This window comes from Chelonoidis abingdonii, chromosome 1 (assembly GCF_003597395.2).
Source record: "Chelonoidis abingdonii isolate Lonesome George chromosome 1, CheloAbing_2.0, whole genome shotgun sequence".
Taxonomy (NCBI): Eukaryota; Metazoa; Chordata; order Testudines; family Testudinidae; genus Chelonoidis; species Chelonoidis abingdonii.
In genome coordinates this window covers 188,239,985-188,252,034 of record NC_133769.1, presented here as the reverse complement: position 1 = coordinate 188,252,034, position 12,050 = coordinate 188,239,985, and positions in this window count along the sequence as shown.

Genomic DNA, 12,050 nt, shown 5'->3' with positions numbered 1-12,050 from the left:
TAGACACAAGGACAGTGATTTAAAATATAGATGTAGTTTCTCAGCAATGTAAAGTTTAATTTACTTCTTAATGGTCTCTTTTAACCACAGTTATGGTTGTGAAACTGTTATTGATATTGTCATTAGCAATGTCACACTGATGGTACTTTTAGTGGCTATTTTTATGGACTTGTGTGTGTGTGTCTTCCCCATTCTAATTTTTCAGGTTGAACCACAAATATTTAAGTGTGAAAACTACTATGATTACTCGCTGTATTTTCTGGGAGATAATTATATTTAATTGATGGATGACTTAGTTTTGTGCATATCAATATAATTCTACATGTTGTGGGATTACACTGAGAAAAAAAAATAAAATGACATTATTTGAGCATGTTTGGAATGCCAGAGAATATTTTAAGTTTATAGGGTAATTTTGTGCTTGAACATTAATTCCCACAACTCCCACTTCTGCTCCTTTTATACAGCTCCTTTCACAGTCAACGTATCTCAGAATACTTCTCAAAGTAATTAGAATATGATATTGTTATACTCTAATGTTGCATGACTGGCAATTTTATCCATTGCTCACCAAAGCCACCTTCAGAGGAAATGGGTTTGTTCAGAATGCCAATGTTAGCCAATATGCTGATATTATACCCTTCTCTTTTCATTTGGGTCTTTAACTGCCAGGGATGGGCAAGAGTTCTGTGTGATGAGTCATTCAAAAGACAGGATTCCTCCCTGCTAAGCAGTGATATCAGCAATGTGTCCTAGCCCAGATCATTGTACAGATTTTGTCTCTGACTTACCAGCTCATGGGCAAGTGCAGTAATAAATGAGCCATCCTTTTCTTTTCTTTCTTTTTCCTTTTTTTTCAGGGGGTATAGAATATAAGCACGCTTTTTAAAAAGGTAAAATGCTACCAAATCAGAATTGTCCTCTCCCTCCAGTGTTTGCACTCACTCTTTCAGTACTAAATGACTACACATAATGAAAGGGCTGTTGTCATACTCATTAAGGCATGGAGAACTTCTATTTATCATTTACTTTCCTTTTACTTAAATATTACATAATTCTAACACAACAGCAACCAGAACCTAGCACTGACCACAGCCTGCCGCTCTCCATAGGGCTGGGGCATACCTTCAGCAATCTCTGCTCTCTGAATCCATATCCTTACCTAACAATTGCAGCTGCTCCACACACAAGGCAGTGAAGAAACAAGATCTTTTAACCTACTAAGACTCTGAGTTGAAGGTACTGTGTTTCTCACAAATGTTTGATAAATTTTTAACATAGAGAGTTGAGAGTGTTACATTCTTTGCATTGCTTTAGGTTTCAATGACACCAATAGTAAACATAGAGCACTAACCTCATGTCTTGGTATGGAAGAAAAGAAGGAACCATTTTTCATATTTAATTGTACATGTATTCACACCTCATTGTGCATGTATAATTTTATTGGTACAGGATCTAAAACAGTTTTTAAGCATTTCAATTAACTTTTAACCATAAACAGGATAATATTCTACCCCTCTTTCAGTGAGATGTACTTTGAGCATGATTCACCTTTGTGCTAGTCTAGTTTTTGCCCCTCCCCACCCCCCCTGTGTAATTTTATTTAATGGAGTTATATCGGCAACCTACTTGTGAACCAGGCCCCTTGTATTGACACAATATATGGGTACTCGGGGTAGCAGTTTTCATAAGACTACAGTAAACATGTAGGAAGTTTTACATTAAAGGGACAAATTCATAGACATGTTTTTATTAATGAAATCTTTATTGGTGAACCAGTTCAGAAAGATAAATGTGAACCCAATCTTTTCAGGTTTGAAAAGGTTCATTTAATTTTATTTGTACTTTTGAGTCTCTGTACACTTCTGGTTGTTGCTGGAAGAATAAACACAATCAACTGATGCCACAAGAGAGACTATTTTGTGAATTAGTTCAGACCTAGCCAGATGCAAGATCAAAAGGAGATCTTGTAAAATTGTCAGACCCCTTTCTGAAGCAAAAAGTTTTGGGCAGTTTATTATGACCTTTTGACTAAGCTTTTGAGTGTATATTCTACGCAAATCTTCAGAAATTCACCATAGCTGTCAAAATCATTCTTTCTGTCAGTTCAGTTTCCTGTGCCCCATTTTGCTGCCATTTATACGTTTTATATCTAAACACAAACATTGGTAATGAGTAAAAAATGCTTATGTAAAGCTTTTTTAGCATGTCTACACTTGCCATTTAAAGCAGAAAAAGTCCCTTTTTTGCGCAAAAATCATGGGAGCGTCTATACTTGCCAATGACTTTTTGCAGTGAAACTCAGAATTTTCACAGCAAAAAGAAAAACACCTCCACGAAAGGTGTACAGCTCTTACTGGTGATGCTTTTGTGGTGATGTGCAAGTGAAGTCACGTTTTTCCTGTTTACACAGCTTTTAGCCTCCTGAGGATATCCCACAGTGCCTAGGTGACCACTCTGGCCAGCAGCTCTGCTTCTCTGATGTAGTTAAACAGACATCCAGCCCTCGCACTGTAAAGCCCTGGGAACTTTGAAACTCCCCTTCCTGTTTTCTTGGCAAGTGCTCACTTATCATCTGACCAGGTGGCAAGGGCTGCTCCATGGAGCAAACGATCCCCGGCTTGGAGCAATGCTGAGCTACAGGAGCTGATCAGTGTTTGAGGAGAGGAGGCTGTGCAGGGACCCAGGATGCCCCGCAATCACTCCCCCTTCCCACAAGACCCATGTCAAAATGGAGAGAGCTGCACTGTGAGGTAGCTGCCCTAGAGTGCTGTTCTCATCAGGGAGGGAAATGCTGCTAATGTAAACACTCTCTGATGCCTGAGGAATTAAAGTGAGTACACAAACCAGCACTTTATTTTCACCAGTTCCCTATCACTGGTGAAATTTACAGCACAAAAACTCTTCAAGGATAGACATACCCTTAGCTTCCTAAGCCTTGATTTTTTGTTTCACTTCTCATTATACTACTTATGAACCAATATTCTACTGAAATACGACTTTTATAACCCCCTTATGTTTATAAAATCAATGTTTTATGGAATGATTAATAGCTGATTTATGTTTTAAAAAAGCAGCTCTGATCCTATGAAGAACTTAATGTTGGATAGCTTATTGGTAAATTTCAATTATGATTTATTTAGTTATTTCTTTGTATTATAGCTGCACTGTGGGGAATTTTAGAAAATATTACGCTACTGGAAAGTCAGACCCCCGACACATCTTGAAGCAAATTTATTGGATTGTGAACTGCAAATCTAATATCAATCGTTTCAGAACTGGCAGGTAGTCTCAATTTAATTTTCGTATAATTGACAAGACCAAGTTGTCTTCTGTAAAAAGCCCTCGGTTTAACTTTGGATATATTAAATGCCAGATTCTCAGTGGGTGCCAGTTGAGGATCTGGGCCAAAATATATAGCTCGTTTAATTTCTTCAGCTAAACGGACAAACGACCAAATTGTATTCCTCCTACTCACACAAGAAGATCTGTTGTTTTCAGTGGAACTATTTGCATGAGTGAGATGAATGCACTTTGGTCAATGTGGTTTAACTAAAATATTTTCATGAAACTGGAATTACTCTAAGAACAGGATTTTTAAAAGCACTCAGCATTGGCTCAATTCTGCTTCCATGAAATCCAATGGAAATTTTACCTTAACATCAATGGGAGCAATTAGGCCAGGACCGAGTCCCACTTTAAATACATAATTGCCAGTCAACATTGTTAAAATTTGATTTTATGAAGCATAATGTCTCTCACTGGAGAGACTGATTTTTTCCTAAACTACAGGACTTCTCAACATATTTTGACATACTTGCATTGCCTTGGGAGTTGGGGTTAGCATCAGAATAATCAGATTTTGTGACAACAGATTTATGATTGCATCTACACTGAGCTTTACAGAGGTTTGTTAGATGGCAGGGGCATGTGAGCTTTCAATGCTGAAGTCTGGGAAAAGATGGATGGATGAGTCACCCTAAAAGCACATGCCAAACAGAACTTTTCTATTATTGTGAATAATCAGAATGAGGAATTTAGAGTCTCCTTCAGCTTTTGGTAGTAGACTAGTTTGTCACAGCTCACACTCAACTATGGAAGGAGTGTGGTGGGGTGTCCATGCAACATAAGGCAGAGCAAGTTAAATTAGGTTAATTAACCTGATAGGCTGCACCCGCGGGAGAACCAGGGTGTGAAAGGCTGATGATGGAGCCCAGCTGAGAAGGAACAGGCAGGGCTGGTATAAAACAGGAGGCTGGCAGCATAAAGAGGCTGCAGGGGAAGTAGTCTGCATCACTCCCTGGGAGAAGGGAGTTTGGGCTGGTAAACTTGGAGATCGGGGAGCCAGAAGATGTAGGAAGGAGTCCAGGGACATAGGAACAGTGTCTGGGAGCAAGCAAAGCATAGTTGCTAGATATTGGGTTCGTGAACTGTAACATGGAGTAAAAGGAGCGCCCGTATTCCTCTACCTGCCACTGGGTAAGTGGCATAGACTGGGCAGCTAAGGGACGACTGCCATTTTGGATGGAGAGACATTTATACTCCCGGAAAGGGAAAAAACTTACTTATGCAAACCGTCCTGAAGAAGGGCAGCCAGATTAGGGCCAGAGTGCTGCTTTTAATATTACCCCCCCAAATGGAGCTGTTAGTGGCCTACCACATTTCCATTTATGAAGATGAGCATTTATTAGGATTCTCTCTCCAAATTTCCTATTACTAAATTACACAGGTGTGTGTGTGTGTGTGTGTCTATGTGTGTGTGTGGTTATTCCCCCCACACACACCCTTTCCTCAGATGCCATTTTAGTTTCCCAAAAGAAATTACATTATCAGCTTGTTAAAGGCTGTTGGTAATTTTAAGAAATCTTACAAAAAGAGCAGAGTAGCTTAACAATCTAAGAGAATTTTCTGTGGAGTCTACTGCACTCCAGAGAGCAATATTGTCCATTAGGAATTCTAACCACTGTAATTAGCAACTAGTTTCCCTATCTCTGTATGTTAAGGGAAATCAGCCTCAGTTTGATTCCTGCCTGATATGTGGAGAAAAGTGTAAGGGGAAAAATCTGCATGACCTTGCATTACTAATTCTGTATGATTGGAATAAGCCGTATTAGCTGTACTGACAAGAAGCAAAAGCACAGTGAATAAGTTAAATTATTCTCTGATTTAGAACCTGTGCTACCTTATTACATCAAAGGTGAGGTTTGAACTGTAATTCAGAGAAGAATTTGGCTGTTAAAATGTACATATAGAAATGTAATATCCTGAGGGGTAATTTGTCAGTTTAGGGACAAAGTTGTTTTAAAAACAAATAATTTGCAAAGTCCAGGTCCTTAGCTACCATTCTAACAAAACTACTATAACTTCAATGAGTTTTAAGTACCTGCAGTATCAGATCCTGTGTAGCTAAATATTATTATATGCCTGTGATAGATATGGCAATTTCCTGCAATATCCTTGAAAACCCTACTGACTTAAGTTTACATATCTTTGGAGTCCATTTTATTAAATGCAGAGGCTGTTTATATTGTGAGCCCTGGGAAGTACTATTAAATTCAAAGGACAGTATTAAACAATGGGCCAGACAAGAATGGACTTTTGGAAACTCGGGAGGGGGGGGAAGGGGAGAGAGAGATGGTGAATACCCACCTCCAGTTATGCAAAATCTCTGCTCTGAAGAGGGGACCGTTTCCTACCTGTTCCCAGAATCTGAAGATCAAAGGCCCACTTTGTATAAAGGAAAGACTAAGGCCATGTCTACACTACGGGATAAAATCAAATTTGCTAAAATCGGTTTTATAAAACTGATATTTTATGCGGAACACGGCGTTATCGGCGTTTGTGGTCTGACCGGCTTAGTCATTTTGAGTTGCATTGTGCGGTAGCATTACAGTGTATCTAGTATCGCAGTTATACCCCCCGCATAGATCAGGGAGATGATCTTATGTGGGGACGGGAGGTTGGTCATGTTCGTCAGTCATTCAATTGACGGGAAAACATCAGCTGAATCCTTTCGCGGCCATTTTTTTCCCTGGATTCTCTGGGCAGACGCCAATAAGATGGCAACCATGGAGCCTGTTCAAGTCTTTTTTTTCAGCACCGTATGTGTACGGTGCCGCGGAGAGAGAGGCGATATGCCAGCGCTACACAGCAGCATTACTTGCTTTTGGCATGATAGCAGAGATGGTTACAGTCGTTCTGTTACGTCTACTGCCGGAGAAACTTGGCATGAGGTATGTTATCTCTCCCCTCTCTGTACTGTCAGCGCTACATGAGTGCCCCTGGCTGAAATCAAGCCGGGGGCGCAACGCAAAGCAAATGGGATGACTCACTTGGGACTGAGTATCCCTCCTTTGATGGTTTCTAAAATAGAGTCATCCCTGCCTAGAATAAGGGGCAAGTGTATTAGAGGACCAGTGTATCCAGAGCAACAGCGCTCCGGTCAGTATTCACGAGGGGAATGCCGCAACAACCAACCCGTTGCTTCCCTCCTTCCCAAACCTTCCTGGGCTTACCGGGCAGTGTTCCCGCCCATTGTGTCATAAAGTTATAAAGAATGCAGGAATAAGAAACAGAGACTTGTTAGTGAGATAAAATGAGGGGGAGGCAGCCTCCGGGGCTATGACAGTTCCAAAGGCAGTAAAAGGAATCTTTTCTTTAACAAGGAGAGGGAGGGGGCTGATGAAGCTCAGCCCCCAGTTCTATGAGAACGACAGTTTACCAGCCGTTTCTGTCGCATCTACTGGGAGACCTGGGAGTCATTCCGCATTTTTACCCAGGCGCCCCCGGCCAGCCTCACCTGCAGGCCAGCCAGACACTCACAGGCTTGGATGGCGACGATGGATATCAGTCATATTGTACCGTCTACCAACGGGAGGGGGAGAGGAGCGGATACTGCTCTTCACTGCTGCAGCATCGCGTCCTACCAGCAGCATTCAGTACACATAGGTGAATTGAAAAGAAGTCAAAGAAATGATTTCTTTCCCTTTCTTTCATGTGTGGTGGGGGGGGGAAGAGACTGAAAAGCTATCCCTGAACACCCAGCACTGTGTTTGACACCTACAAGACATTGGGTCGGCTCAGCCACAGAATGCAAATACTTTTCAGAGACTGTGGGGACTGTGGGATAGCTGGAGTCCTCATACCGATCCCTCCATCCATGAGTGCCATTTGAAGTCTCTGGCATTCCTGTTACCTTGTCACGCAGCGCTGTGTATTGGAGATGTTTTTTTCAAACATTTGGCATTTCGTGTTCTGTAAGGAGCTCGGATACAACAATTTGTCTCCCATACAGCGATCAATCTAGTATCCGTACGGTCATGCGGGAGCTCTTTTGGATTTGAGACGCATCGCAACCGCGTGCTGATAGAGCTCCACGCTGGGCCAAACAGGAAATGTAATTCAAAAGTTCGCGGGGCTTTTCTGTTTACACTCCCGCTGGCAATCGAGTCCAAGATGCTGCCAGAGCGGATCAGTGGGGCAACTAGGATACCACCGCGAGGCCAATGACATCGATTTCCGTCCACACTAACCGTAATCCGATATGTTAATATCGAATTTAGCGCTGCTCCTCTCGTCGGGGTGGAGTACAGAAATCAATTTAAAGAGCCCTTTATATCGATATAAAGGGCGTTGTAGTGTGGACGGGTACAGCGTTAAATCGATTTAACGCTCTTTAAATCTATTTAAACACATAGTGTAGACCAGGCCTAACTCATTCATGGGTGTGCTTGATCTGAGCTAAAGCTGGTGTGAACTTTTAACCATATAAAAAACCCTTTGTAGGGCTTGAAGTACAGACTCCTACCAGTACCCTTGCTGGACTTGGGGGTGATGTCTGATAAGCGTATTACCATGTGTGGAGATCATTTTATTGTTTTTAATGTTTTCTCAGTAATGTGCATGCTTAGGGAAATCTATCAGGTAATTCATAGCTGCTGGCAATTACATTGGTCATGGTGTCTGAAGAGTAAGCAGAGCGCAGATGCTCATCTGCTTAGGCAGGCTGGCTTCCCCTGGGGAATAATATAGTGTCTAGTGGGAGCTGTGCAGCCTGGAAAAACTGTACTCAGGAAGTAGAGAGACACAGGTCTCCACCCAAGAGAAGGGACAGCTCAGAGGCAGAAGCCTAAAGGTGGGTGCCTGGGCTGGATCACTGGTTAGGGGGAGAGAATACAGATGCAGCTGACCTGAATGGTGACAATACCAAAAGAAGAGTACTGGGAAATCATACGAGGGAGACAGTTAGTAATATGCAGGTTGATTAAGAATTGACATTATTGCATGCCAAAATTTTCCCCAATAACTGTGGGACCAGTTCCTTATTACTGGAAGGAAATCATATAAAGATTGGGCTGAAATAAAATAATATACATATGTTCCTCTAATACAGTCATAGAGTTTAAGGCCTGAAAAGGAGCATCAATCTGACCTGCACAACACAGCCTATTAAACACCACCAAGTTACCTCTGTATTAAGCCCAATAACCTGGGTTAGACTAAAGCATTACAGCCCTCAGGAGCCTAAACTATTGTATGCTACAGTTAGAGAATAGAAGGGAGTGAGGTGCACCAATGCCTGAGGCTCCTGCAATGCCAGAGAATTGATTTGGGGAGAGAGATGCAGATAAATAAATCCTCCTGGTATGTCTACATTTTCTGATTTCTTGTGTCTTTTAAAATAAAAGTTACTAATGTTACAAATTCAGTGTCTACATTTTTGTGTTGCACCTTCAACATACTTTATTTTACCTTAAATGTTAACTGTACTTTGTGTGTTACGTTGCGCTAGTCATTTAAGAATGGAGGGTCAATGTTCACTTTGACTTAAAAGGAGGGTAAAAAGTAAGTTATAAACTGTTTGTACAGAGATACTTATCTGTTCATTTAAAAAAAACATATTAGAATGTCACATTTTCATGTTTTCTATTTTTTGTTCAAAAGGTGCTATGAAGTGTGTGAAATTAATTTATATTAATTAAGCACATACAAACCAGTTTGAATTAAATAAGAATTGATCCCAACCTACATGGAAAAATTGGAATGTAACCTTTTCTGAAGTTCCAAAAATATTTAATTAATATTTTCCCCATGTTTTTCATTTTCATGAGCCTTAATGCTTCCTAGTGCTAGACATGTTGTGAAGTGGAAGTGCAGAAATATTGCCAAAGACTGTTCTTATTTTATTTCTAGACTGAACAGAAGCAGAAAGTACCAGAAATCTCTCAAAAAAAGTGTTCTGACAAAATGTTCAACCCGTAGAGGGTTTGGATAAAGAAACTTGGGTAGTCAGCTGTATAATAATTTCTCTGTACTTAAAAGATCTGATCCAAAGTCCATTCAAGTCAATGGAAAGACTCCCTGTCTTTCTGCTGCTGATCTCAAAGCACTTTACTGAAGAGGCTTAATTATATAAAATAGGAAGCTTGATGACAGAACCAGCGTTCCAGACCCTTTAAGTAGAAATGAACCAAGATAAAACTCTGATTATACATATCTGCACAAATTGAGAGCAAAAGGCTATTAGTTACTATTTGATTTTTAACCTGGATCTGAATTTCATAACTTTTCACTATTCTTTTAATGGGCATAGCCACAATGCTATATCTTAGGATATCTTATCTTAATTTTGTATATGAGTAAAATTAAAAACCAGCTCCAAATTTGGCATTTTAGGTTCATCTCCACTTTTGAGGTTCAGCCACCACTAATTTAACTAACAACTAAAGATAAATTTTGAATTATGAAAAACAAACATTACCCTTTCTTCCTCCTGCAATTCTCCCTTCTCCCTGGTGGTACCAACAACAGTGGCAGAATGTACAACAGTAATTAACACTTTACCATGCAGTCCATCATGCACATACCTTAATCCACCTTGCACTTGAAACTTGAAACAACAAAGGAAAGAAGAATGTTTTAGATTTGGCATTTAATTTGCACATTAAAACTAAGTGCTTAATGCTTTACTTTTACCACAGTAATTTGAATATTTTTTGTTGTGCACCCAAGGTAATTTCAGCTTATGTTAAAACACTTATCTATATAGGCTTTGGCTCTCCTGAGCAGAAAAATGTGATGAAGACCATAATCAGCACTTTCTGATGTGTACACAGAAGAAAAACTAGAGTGTCTGATCTTTGACAAAGTATTCCTTGGATGTTAACATTCCACCTGACCTTTATTTTCTTCATATTTATGTTGCTTATAAATTTTTAAAGTAAATGGCAGTCATCATGCCGCGTGGAAGGCACAAAGATGAAAAATGTAATTCAGAACAACATGCCATAATTAGCAGATAATAAATTACCAATGGCTATGTTGAACTTGCAGCTTCTGTGAAAGAGACTACAGAATGTAGTGCTCTGAAAAAAGAATATCATGAGCAAGAAAAAATATCCTTATCTGATATTCTCCTTCACCCCACTACTCTCGTGGAGTTATCTTATGGAAACCATCTGTATTAATGCAATACCATGGTTTAACATCCTCAAATGCTGAAATTCAGGACATACTGTAGTGAGCCCCCTATTTTTAAGGCTCCCGGAAGAAGCTGAGGACATGGGACTTTGGGTAGAGAGGGATAGGGGTTGCTGCTTTTTCTGTCATCTGGTATTTTGTAGAGGACATGTGGTGTATTTTCATTTATTGCAATTTTATTACTTTTAGGGAGCCTAAGTTGCATGTATAATATGGGCAATTATTTGTATTATATCAGCTAAAATGATAGAAATTGTAAGTAAATAAATGGTTTATTTTAATTTTCTTATATATTTTACTAACTAGCACCACTGTGGTACCTTCTGTTTGACTTATGGAACAGATTCCCATTGGTTAGTTTGTGCCATTTATTTGAATGTTAAGTATTTACTTTGAAAGAGTAGTGCATATGATAGACTCCTCCACAAGACAGACATGGCCAAATTATTCTATTACACTATCCTTTGCCTAGTGCAGAAAACAGAGTTTATAGGGTCTCGTTGGACTGTACCCAAGCCAGAGCGATCCACCCAGAGTCAAAAGATTCCAATCTATTTGATTCATATGATCATGACAGCCCGAAACAGTGTGAGGCACCAAGGGCATATGGTCTTGCGGATACATGTAGTACAGCACATTAGGCTACACCTCAGACCCCTTCCGACATGGCTTGCACTTGCCTCAGCATATTTGGCAAGCGATCTGCACTTGGACACTGTGCTCATAGTATTTTTGCAGATTCTAATTTCTCTGAATTGGTGGTTGAATCCTCTCAATGTTTGTGTGAGTATTCCCTTCCTCCTCCCTCAACCGTTGATGACTCTGGTCTCAGATACATTGCCTCTAGGGTGGGAAGCTCACCTGGGGTCCTTCCAAACTCAGGGTCTTTGGTCTTCGACTCAGATTGCCCTTCATATGAATGTCCGAGAGCTCCAGGTGACTTATCTTGCCTGTCAGGTTTTCCTACCTCATATTGGAAAGAAACTGTTTGTCAGATGCATTTTTTAATAGTGGGAAATTCCCCAAGTAAATAGAACAAGTACAACAAAAAATGTCACCAGTTCTGCTCCCTACAAGGCCACTGGCCAGGTTCTATCTCAGATGCCTTCCTGCTACCCTGGATAGGAGAACTTTATCATGCTTTTTCCCCAGTCTCACTCCTACACTAAGTGCTACTAAAGATCAAGCAGAACCATACCTGGGTTATAGTAATAGCCTCAATATGGCTCTGCCAAATATGGTTTTGTACTCTACTGGATCTCTCCAATCTCACTCCTGTTGAAAAAGCAGGTTTGTTCTGAGCAAGTTCACCAAGTCTTCCTAGGTAGCAGAAAGCCCTCCACCAGGGACACCTATCTGTGAAAATGGAAACAGTTCTCTATCTGGGTTTGTCAAATCACAGTCTCACTGATGCATTTGTCCATCCCAACAAATAGTCGACTCTGTAGTACACCTGAAATAGCAAGGCTTAGCAATTTCTTCTGTCAAGGTTCACCTGGCAGAAATATCAGCTTTTTACCCTCACATGAATAACTGTTCTAATGACAGGAAAATTAATTTACTTTAAGGCC